Here is a 10261-nt window from a genome sequence, read left to right as displayed (position 1 = left end):
CCTATTTGGCTGTAGGGTGGTGCCTAGCTTGAGTCCAGGGTGGCACACACACCAATCACCAGAATCTTGGAGAGGTCTTTTTGAAGGCCACAAATGGTCCCTAGGACCCCCCCCCCATTTGGTTTCCTCCCCTCACCAAGCCCTTGAGCAGCCTCCACCCTTGAGTTGTGCATGCTGGGGGCTCACAGAACAATCCTGTAGCTCAAGGGTTCCTATATACAATCCTCTGGTGTTTCCTCTCCAGGGACCCTCTCAAAGTACTGCAGTAACTCCATGGGGTCAATGCTGGGAGAATCCACTTTCTGGGAACTTGGGGCTGTCTTCACACTATCCTCAGTCTGCATGAGTTTTGGGCTGGGAGCACAGTGCAGTTGATTGGACAAGAACTAGAAGGCATTGCTCTAAGGGACAAACTTGAACAGACCATACAGGGCTTTGATCAGGTAGGGGCTGTTCTTTATATCCAGCTGTTGCAGGTGCAGATATATAAAAATTGGACATTCAATCATTTGCACAAGCATGTCTACTTCAGGGAGGGAGAAAATCCACATTTGGTGACCTCTAGATCACCAAACTTCTGGGTGAGGTCATAGGCAAGCTGGTAGTTTTGGGTAAGGAAGTAGAGTGGCACCATGGTGACTGGGTTGTGGCACCAGGCATCAAAACAAGCTCTAGTTCTCTACTCTTCAGGTCTTTGAGCTGATTTCTTAGCTGGAAGAGCTCTGTGGAGGTCAGTAAGATATTGTTGAGGATGTGAACCATTGTTGAAGCAAATTTGAGGTCTTCTTTTGGGAGAAGATATTCTCAGCATGTAACAGTAAATACAGCTTCCTGATGATAAAGCCTCCTTGGATCTCTGGAAATTTGTACTCATTACTGAATCTCTTCAGCAAGATGATCATGAAGTCATAAAACTAAGAATTCATGGTGGATGAGGAAGGTTAACACTAGCCTTTGCTACCTGGAGATCCAGCAGGCTAGCTATACCAGAGATGGATACCTGCAGATCCCAGAGGCTAACACACAGGTTGGGGCTATGAAAGGGGCTAGGAACTTCTCTTGGGCCTACAGGGAATGATGTGATTTCTGCCAAAATCTCCAGGTCCTTCAGGATAACCTCATCTTATTCCAAAGGTCTGACATAGGATGGGGAAAAGGTTGTCTGTATGTTGAAACATCTTCCAAGGAGCCTTGATATACAAGTGGTGGAGCCATTTTAGGACAGCAGTACTTGTTGTTATCCCAAAAGCTTGGTCATGGAGGTAGCCATCCAGCACCTGCATAATCTCATCAGTGTTCAGTATCATTGGCAGCCTTTTAGCATTAGCTAGAGTGAAGACATTGAAGCTGGAGTCACAAAAAGCATGTAGGCGGCCACTGCTTCCCTCCTACTTAGATAAGGAGCAGTCTGGCCTGGACTCTGGATGGCCCAGGGCTTTGGGCTTTGGTTCCTCTGGCATCACCATCAGGAGTGACTAGTTTCATCGGGCTCTGGTTGCACACATTGGCCATCTCCTTTATGTCTTTTTTTTTGGTTATCATAGGCCAGGCAGGGCAAAATGGCTGTCAGGGGCCCTGGGGAGTAAGGTAACATCATCCATCCATCCAGTTGGATGAATTGCCTCATCCAGCACACAGCTGTGAGCTGAATCAGATCATCTGAGTTCTGGCAGTGAATCACCAGGTGTTGGCTATTTCAGCCAACTTGACACAAGAGGATCCTTTTACTGTCTTTTCAGATATCTCACACATTTTCCATATTTCTTTGCTGTTGTCTCCCAGGATGGGGAAGATTCCAATTAGTATCTCAGGTAGGTAATCTAGCAAGTTAATGTTGGGCACAGTTTTGAGAATCAGATGAACTGCTAAGTGTACTAATTGTTGGAGCCTCTAACATGGCTAAGGGATGAAGCTCACTAAGCAAACTTACTGCTTTTGGTCACAATGTCTTTTCAAAGGTGGTATAGGAGCTCAGAGCCACTTTTGACATTGAGATCTGGATCAGCTGCCAACTTGCTTAGTCCATCAAAAAGTACATCAAAGTAAGGTGGGACAGAGACCCAGGTCACCTTGAAGATACAGGGCTTCACTGGCATAGCAGTGCAGCCAGCTATTAGCATCATTGAAGAATGTTAGCACATCAGCTCTTTTAGATATAATCCAGAGTCCTTACCCCATGCAATATAGATCCATTTTCTGTTGTGAGGGTGTTGAAAAGGAGTAAACCCCTGTAAAAGAATTTGGATCACATGCTTAACCTGTACCCCATTATTCTAGGCAACAAACTCTCAAACTAGCTTCTTGATTTCTAGAACTGCCACCTTCTTCTTCTTGTACAACTTGGGATTGAGGGCACACAGGATGTTGAGCATGAAAGTCATGAATTTCTTCTCATTCATAGCTGGCACAAGAAGGGAGGACTGACAATGAAAAGCATGGGACTTGCCCAGTGCTGCTGCCACCTTACAGGCTCTACCTTTACCAAGGCCCCAAACTTCTTATTTTCACTCAAAACTTTCCATACCTACCCCTGATATCAGCTGAGAACTTCCACTTTTACATTAGAAAGACAATGATGAGGGAGCTAGGTGGCTCAATGGATAAAGCACTGGACCTGGAGTCAGGAAGACCTGCGTTAAAATCTGGCCTCAGGAATCCCCTAGCCATGTCACCCTGGACACTTAACCTCTGTTTGCCTTAATCCACTGAAGAAGGAAATGGCAAACCTCTCCAGTTTCTTGGCCAAGAAAATCCCATATGGGGTCATAAAGAGTCACACAACAGCAACAAAGACAATGGAAGTCATTCAAAGTGAAGTCTCTCTTTCCCCATTCTTATAATTTTCAAAATTGTTTGATACCATTTCTGAGTCTTTTTTTCCTTTCCATTAGTCTTTAATAATAAAGTGGTCCTTCTCCTTGTCAACCTCATATGATCTGTTCCAGCAGAATTCACCCCTAATCAACACCTCTCTCCCTTTATTCTTTACATTTTCCTGATGGGTTTCTTGGTTCCTTCAGTCATAGCAAAACTTAACTATATCAGACCATCCCCTTAAGTTACTATTCTGTATCTGCTCCTTTTCTTAACCAAACTCCTAGGAAAATCCGTCTATTCATTGCCACTGCCTCTTCTCTCATTCACTTCTGTACTGTTTGTAGTCTACTTTGAAACTAATCCCTCAACTGTAACTATTCTCCAAAGTTACCACTGATATCTTAAGTACCAAATCTGATGGTCTTTTCTGAGTTCTTGTCCTTCTTGACTTTGGCAGCATTTGACCTGATAACTACTCTTGAATCCATTCTCTTGTCTGGGTTTTTGTAACATGATTTTTTCCTGGTCCTCTTCTTGCCTATCTGATCACTCCTTAGTCTCCTTTACTGGATCATTATCCAGTAATTATTAATGAAGCTGTGGATTTACCCCAAATCTCCATCTCTGGTTGTTGTTGTTTTTTTTCCTTCTGTAACATTTCTTTTTCACTTAATGACCTTATAAACTCCCATAGTCTTGATTATTATTTCTATGCAGATGACTCTCAGAACTTTATTTTCAGCCTTAGACTCCTAAACTCTATTCCTGGATCACCTAGTGGGCATTTCTTGTTAGATGTCCTATGATCCTCCAAAATTCAATATTCCCCAACTACAATTTATCCTCAATCCCCTTTACCTGTGTCTTCCAATTTTTCCCATTTCTGTCAAAAACACAAGTATATTCTCATTGTCTCAGTTTTGAAATCTCAGTATTATCCTCACCACTCTTGCCCAATTCACATAATGAGCATCTGCCAAATTGGGCTTTTCTGCTTACACGACATCTCTTGTACCTGTTCTCTTCTCCTTGCTCACATACCCACAATATTAGTTCAGGCCCTCACCACCTCTCACCTGGTATTATTGCCTCTATGCCTCATCTCTCCTCACTTCCAGCCATCCTCCACTTTACTACCAAAGTGATTTTCCTTGTGTGTAGATATGACCCTGTTACTCCTCTGCTTAGGAAACTCTAGTGGCCTCCCTTGCTTCTAGGATAAAATATAAACCTCTTGATTTGGCTTTTGAAATACTTCACAACCTGGTCTATAGTTACCTTATCAGTTTCATTATCCATTGCTCTATTTTCTACTCACTCTATGGTCTAGAAACAATGTTGTTGCTGTTTTTTTTTTAAGCAAAGAAACTTTTTTTTATTCAAGTCAATAGCAAAGCAGAAATCAGATAAAGTATACATAGAAGATATCCCAGATGATACAAAGCTCTTTCTTGGAGATAATAGCTGAGCAGAAATCAGAGAAAGTATACACAGAAGATACACCAGAATAAATGTCTTCTAAGAGAGACAGTTCTACATCTCACCTAAAGGTAAATTTCCTAGTCTCTAATGTAGTAGGCTGGGAATGGAGAAATGATGGAGACTGCTAGCTCCACTTATGTTGGCTTCTTCCCAGAGTCTTATTTTCCCTTCAGCAACCTGAAGTGAGGTTAGCATTGTTCATCTTCTTTTTCAAAGCTGGAAGCTAGAAGTGTCCAAAGTGACTGCAGAACAGGAAGAAACTAAAGAGATTCCAAGAACCTAGGACTTTCCTCCCTCCTGGTCTCCCCAGCTCTACCCTGCCCCTCATGCAAGCACAAGGCAGTGAGCTCCACCAATGAGGAATGCATACCAATGGGCTTTGGGACTTGGGCTACATTTTTCCCCTGGGCCAAAACTCTTTTAGAGGGCAGGTAAATTGAAACCCAAAGCAACTCCTTTCCTGGTCAAAACTGCTACTGAGACTCCTAGGGCTTGAATATACTGGTGACTAACCTGACATGGTTGCTAGCTCAAGTATAGACACACAAATCTATAATCCTGATAGCCTATGCCAACTACTAGCTCTGGTACAGAAGCAGAGAAATCAGTCAATGACAGGACAACTATAGCTATTAGACCAGTCACCAGGCTAAGTTATGATGTCATGGCTAAACTTGAAGATATAGTTATATATACTGACCTTCTCAGTGTTCTTCACACATCTTTCATTTCTGTGCCTTTGTATTGGATGCCCCCCCCCGGCCCAGAATGAATTTCTTCTTCAATCTACCCTCCTTAGAGACTCAGCTCAAGGACCACCTTCTACAGGGAGCATTTTCTGACTCCATAGCCCTCCTAACTAATAATACCCACTATCAGTTGTGTCATATTTATTTTATATTTGTTCTGTATATATTTATAAAGAAGTACATGTTGTCCTCTCTCACAATGCAATTTAAATGAAAGAAGAAGAAACTATTTTAAATTTTGGGTCTTTATATTGCTTGTACCTAATGTAGTAAGTGGCTCATGAATTAGGGCTTAATAAATAAAGTTGATTATAATTTATGTAGTCCAATCTTCTATTTTTATAGTTAAGGAAACTGCAACCTAGAGATGTGATTGAACATTGCCAAAGACAGTAAAATGATGAAATGGCAGGGCCAGATCTTGAACCTTTCTCAAGAGCTAACTAAATTTTTTTTTTTTGCATACCTCTAGTGCTGTGACAGGACTCTTAATTCACAGACTGTAAATTGTAAGGATTTCTTCACATTTGTAGCACAGTATCCAGAGGTTCTAGCATACCTGAGAAGGCTATGTTATCAAGTCTCTTCCTATGGATGATTTCTCTAAGTCTTATGATTTAGTTGTAGGATCAAAGCCTGGGAATTTTTGCTTCTAAAGAGCAGGACTTTTCATAAAGGACTTGAGCCTATCTTTTCTTTCATTTCCTTGAATTATTCACATTTCATGTCAAGACCAAAAGGTTTTTGAGGGACTGAGGGAAGAAAATATGCTCAGACTCACATGAGTACTCTTATTTCTTGGCAGAGGTGCCTGAAGTATTATTTTTTTGGTGGGAGGGAGAGCAAAATCCTCACAAAGAGTCAAACAAGGACTTTCTTAACTTAAATAAAATAGAATTTTGGGGCAGAGATGTCCATCAAGCAGGCAGGAGGAAAGAAGTCTGAGTAATATACTTAACATTATTCTTGGGGACACTTTTCCTGGTTTTTGTTCAGTTGCCCCTTACTGGATGTGGTAGCTCATAGTGTCTCCTAGGACTAAAACAACGTCAGCCAGCCCTTATCGTAGAGAGACCTTCTGGTTTCTGCACCCTACCAGGTTGGAACTGAGAGGGCCAGCAGGTAGAATAAGATTTGTTTAGTCATTATCTTTTTTCAAACTTTCTTCTCACACTTAGGAAGGGGTAGAATATAGTTTCTGTAGACCATACCTTTCTCATTTCAGCCCTAGTCTCTCATCACATACCACCAGCTTCTTTTTTGACATCTAGAACTGAATGAGTCATTGACATCTCAAATTCTACACATACAAAACAGAGTTTTTCTTATCATCTTTTCCCCATCAAAACTTGTTCCCAGTTTTTTATATTATTATTGAGGTTACTACCAACCTTTCAGCCATCCTTATACTCTCAGTGTCACTCATCCCCATAGCCAATCCATTGACAAATCTTATTGTTTCTACCTTCACAACATCTCTCCTCCAGGTAATTTTTTTTTATACTGCTACTCCTGTAATCACAAACCTTCTCTAGACCCTTATCACTTCTCACTAAGTGTATTGAAACAGACTTGTGCCTCCCTCAGCTCTCTCCTCCAATCCATCTTCCACTCAACTGCCTAAGTGACTTTCTCAAAGTTCAGGTTTATTCACATCAGTCTTCCTATTCAATAAATTCCAATTTCTCCCTACTATTGGCAACATCAGATGCCAATTTTTCTGTTTGGTATTTAAAGCTCTTCACAATCTGGTCCCTCCTACCTTTCCAGTTTTCATGTGCTTTACCCCCTTCAATGCACACTATGATCTAGCAACTCAAATCTACTTGCTGTTATTCACTGATACCACTCCTCCTGTCCCTGTGGTTTTGCACAGATTGTATAGATTATTGGCCCTCTTCACCTCAGACTCTTAATTTCCCTTCAAGACTCAGGTTAAATATCTCACAGGAGGCCTTTATGGCTGCTAGTACCTTCCCCTCTAATATTACTTCCAATCTACTCTGCATATATCTTGTACATACCTAATTATTAAAGTGTATCCACCATTAGAAATTGAGCTCCTTGAGGGCAGGGATGATTTTTACCTTTCTTTGTATCATGTTCCATTTGCATATTGTGCAGCCTATGGTCAGTATTCAAAAAATACTTGTTGATTTCCACTTAGGCAGCTCAGTTGTATGACTTTCCATTTGATCCTCATCTCTACCTGGCCTTTGCTTGGATATGTGAGGACTGCCTGAGATATTTGAAGTCTAAGACATTTAGCTTTAGTTAAAATAGCTTACTTTGCAAATCTGTCTTACCCTATGGGAAAATAGGGGGGAGAAGGGGACAAGAGAGCAGGGGGATGATAGAAGGGAGGGCAGATTGGGAAAGAGGGTGATCAGAAGCAAATACTTCTGAGGAGGGACAGGGTCAAAAGAAAGAATAGAATAAATGGAAGGGCAGGATAGGAGTAAGGGAAATAGAGTTAGTTTTTCACAACATGTCTACTATGGAGGTGCTTTGCATAATTGCACATATATAACATATATTGAGTTGCTTGCCTTTTCAAGGAGGGTGGGTGGGGAGGGAAGAAGGCAGAAGATTTGAAACCTAAAGTTTTAAAAACATACGTTTAAAAAAATGTTTTCACATGCTACCGGGAAATAAGAAATACAGGAAATGGGGTACGGAAGTCTGTCCTGCCCTACAGGAAAATAGAAGGGGAAGGGTATAAAAGAAGGGGGGAAGAGATAGAAGAGAGGACAGACTAGGGGAAGGGATATTCAGAATGCATGCCATCTTGGGGTGGGGGGAAGGGGTGAGATGGGGTGAAAATTTGGAACTCAAAATCTTGTGGAAGTAAATATTGAAAACTGAAAATAAATAAATTTATACCAAAAAAAGAATTAAAAGAGAAATAAAATAGCTTACTCTTCAGCCCAGGGACAAATCGGGCTCAGGTCAGATGACTTTACCTATTGTTTTAGTAGGATATAAATAAATGTTATTAATGAAAACCATCACTATTAGATGCTATCACAATATAGCTTATGGGTCCCCTAATTAGGGAAAAAACCCAACACTTCGGATAGATATTTTGAACTCTGACCTTATAAAATTCTGTGTGCAGCTAGCCATTTTGGAATCTTCCCTTTTATTCTCCTTGTCATGGAATAGATGGATAGATATGAAGCACAAAGCCATTGTAGTCAATTACAGAAGTTTTCTTCTGTGGCAAAATCAACAAATTTTATACACACACACACACACACACATACATATGCCTATGTGCATACCTATAAGTAATAAGAAAAGTCATATAGAGACAGCTGCTAGAAGCAAGCACTGAATAGAGAAAATTAGGGGGTGGGAGCAAAACTTTTCTTAGTTTTTCCTTAGTTCTTAAAGGGGCAAATAAAACTGGCAGGTTCAGTCTTAATTCTTTGTTACATTGGGCAGGTGGCAGCCAAAGCCAACCTGCCATGCTTAGTTCCTAGTGTCAGAACTTATATAAGATACCTCTGAAGACTTAAGTACAATGCTGTCAGTCTTATTAGAAGAGTGCTTCCTTCTTGACTCCATCTCCCCTTGTTTGCTCTACTTCATCTCCCTCGTTCCCTCTGTTTTGTCTTTCTTCCCCAGTCTGTTGCAGAGTGATTCAAAAGGTCCTGTCCAGCTTGAAATACCATGATCCTCAGTTAACACTGATGACAAGCAAGACAATATTAAATTATTCTTCTTCTCCTCAGTCTTCAGTGGTTTCTTTTTTTCCCCTCTAGGATTAAACAAAAGCTTTTCAAATTGCCATTTAAGGCCTTCCACAGTCAGACCTTTCCACACCAATTCACCTCACTCCTTTTCATACACATCATATTCTGGCCAAATTGTCCATTGTTACTTGATCTTTTGCCTTTGAATGGGCTGCTTGCATGGTTGGAATGCTCTTCTGCATTGTTTCTGCCTCTTAGAATCCTAAGGTTCCTTTAACTCGCATGCCATTTCTTACGGGGAAGCCTTCTTTGATACTTCTAGTTGTTAGTACTCTTTCTACCCTCAAATTATCTTGTACATGTTTATATGTGGAAATAGTCCACTTCTCTCCTACTGATTGCCTGTAGAATGTAAGCTACTTAAGAACAAGGACTGTATTTATTTTGTGTTTTTAATCTATAATACCTTACACATGCCCTTGCTTATAGGTGCTTAAATGCTTGTTAAACAAAAGAGTGGAAACTACATTTAGGACCCCAAAATTTAGGGGAACTTAGAGCTAGTATGTCTTTTTTAGGTCTTCCTTGTCACAGAAAACTTTAACATTGTTGGGAAAATCTCAAAAGAGCAAAGTTGTGTGACCAGGAAGTAGCTAATTTTTAATAACTTCTCATTTCAATAAACTGTTAGAAAAAAGTAACTAGAAATATCTAGAAGGTAATGGATTCATGAACAATAAGTTACATCAAGTTTATGAGAAACAAATCATGCCCAACTTGATGGCTTCTTTTGATGGAATTACAAAATGTATGAATGAAGGGTGTACTGCAGAAGTAATATATAGTCCCTGGATTTTAATAAAGCATTACATGGGTCTTGGGAAATATTACCTGAAAAATTAATTTGAATTGGCTTAGAGATGAAGAGTGCCAAATTGGTTCAGAAATGAGTAGTATTTCATGGATTGAAAACCATCAGAAGGGGCATAAATAAATCTTAAGTTGAATGGTGTTGTTTTGAATTTGTGGGAGCTGTCCAGCAATGGATCAGTTAGGCCTGATTTGACATATTTTCATTAGTGTTCTGAAAAGGTATTATACAATACTCTACTCAAATGAACAAATGATACCAAACTAGGTAGTGGTTTGCCACAGTAAATATGAGAAGTTGATTATCTAATAAATTGATCCTTACTTGGATTTCACTTTCCTCTTTTGCCTGCTTTGAAGAAAATGCCACAACATGGTAGTTTCCTTTTGTGTGTTTTTTTTTAAATTTTCATCATTTTCTTTTAGACCTTTTTCTTATGTGCTTAATCAGCATCACTTTCACTTTAGGTCACTCTTCCTTCTCCATTTTCCTTTCTATTGTCACAGTCAAATGACTCTCCTGGCCTATCCCCACCCATTATCAAGTCAAAATGAGTCTTTGAGTCAAGTCTCATACCAGATAACTGACTTGTGAATGGCTTTGCAAACACAAGAGTATCTTCTAAAGACAGTTTACTCTAACAG

The 10261-nt window shown here is 40.2% G+C and overlaps 1 pseudogene; it reads right to left on the bottom strand.

Moving 5' to 3' along the window:
* Positions 1–212: 212 nt before the first annotated feature.
* On the bottom strand, positions 213–2399 carry LOC110208946 (protein VAC14 homolog pseudogene; annotated as a pseudogene).
* Between the last annotated feature and the right edge of the window lie 7862 nt (positions 2400–10261).

This window comes from Phascolarctos cinereus, unplaced genomic scaffold (genome assembly GCF_003287225.1).
Source record: "Phascolarctos cinereus isolate Bilbo 61053 unplaced genomic scaffold, phaCin_HiC Scaffold_5;HRSCAF=322, whole genome shotgun sequence".
In the NCBI taxonomy this organism is placed as follows: Eukaryota; Metazoa; Chordata; class Mammalia; order Diprotodontia; family Phascolarctidae; genus Phascolarctos; species Phascolarctos cinereus.
This window is presented reverse-complemented; position numbering and strand designations above follow the sequence as displayed.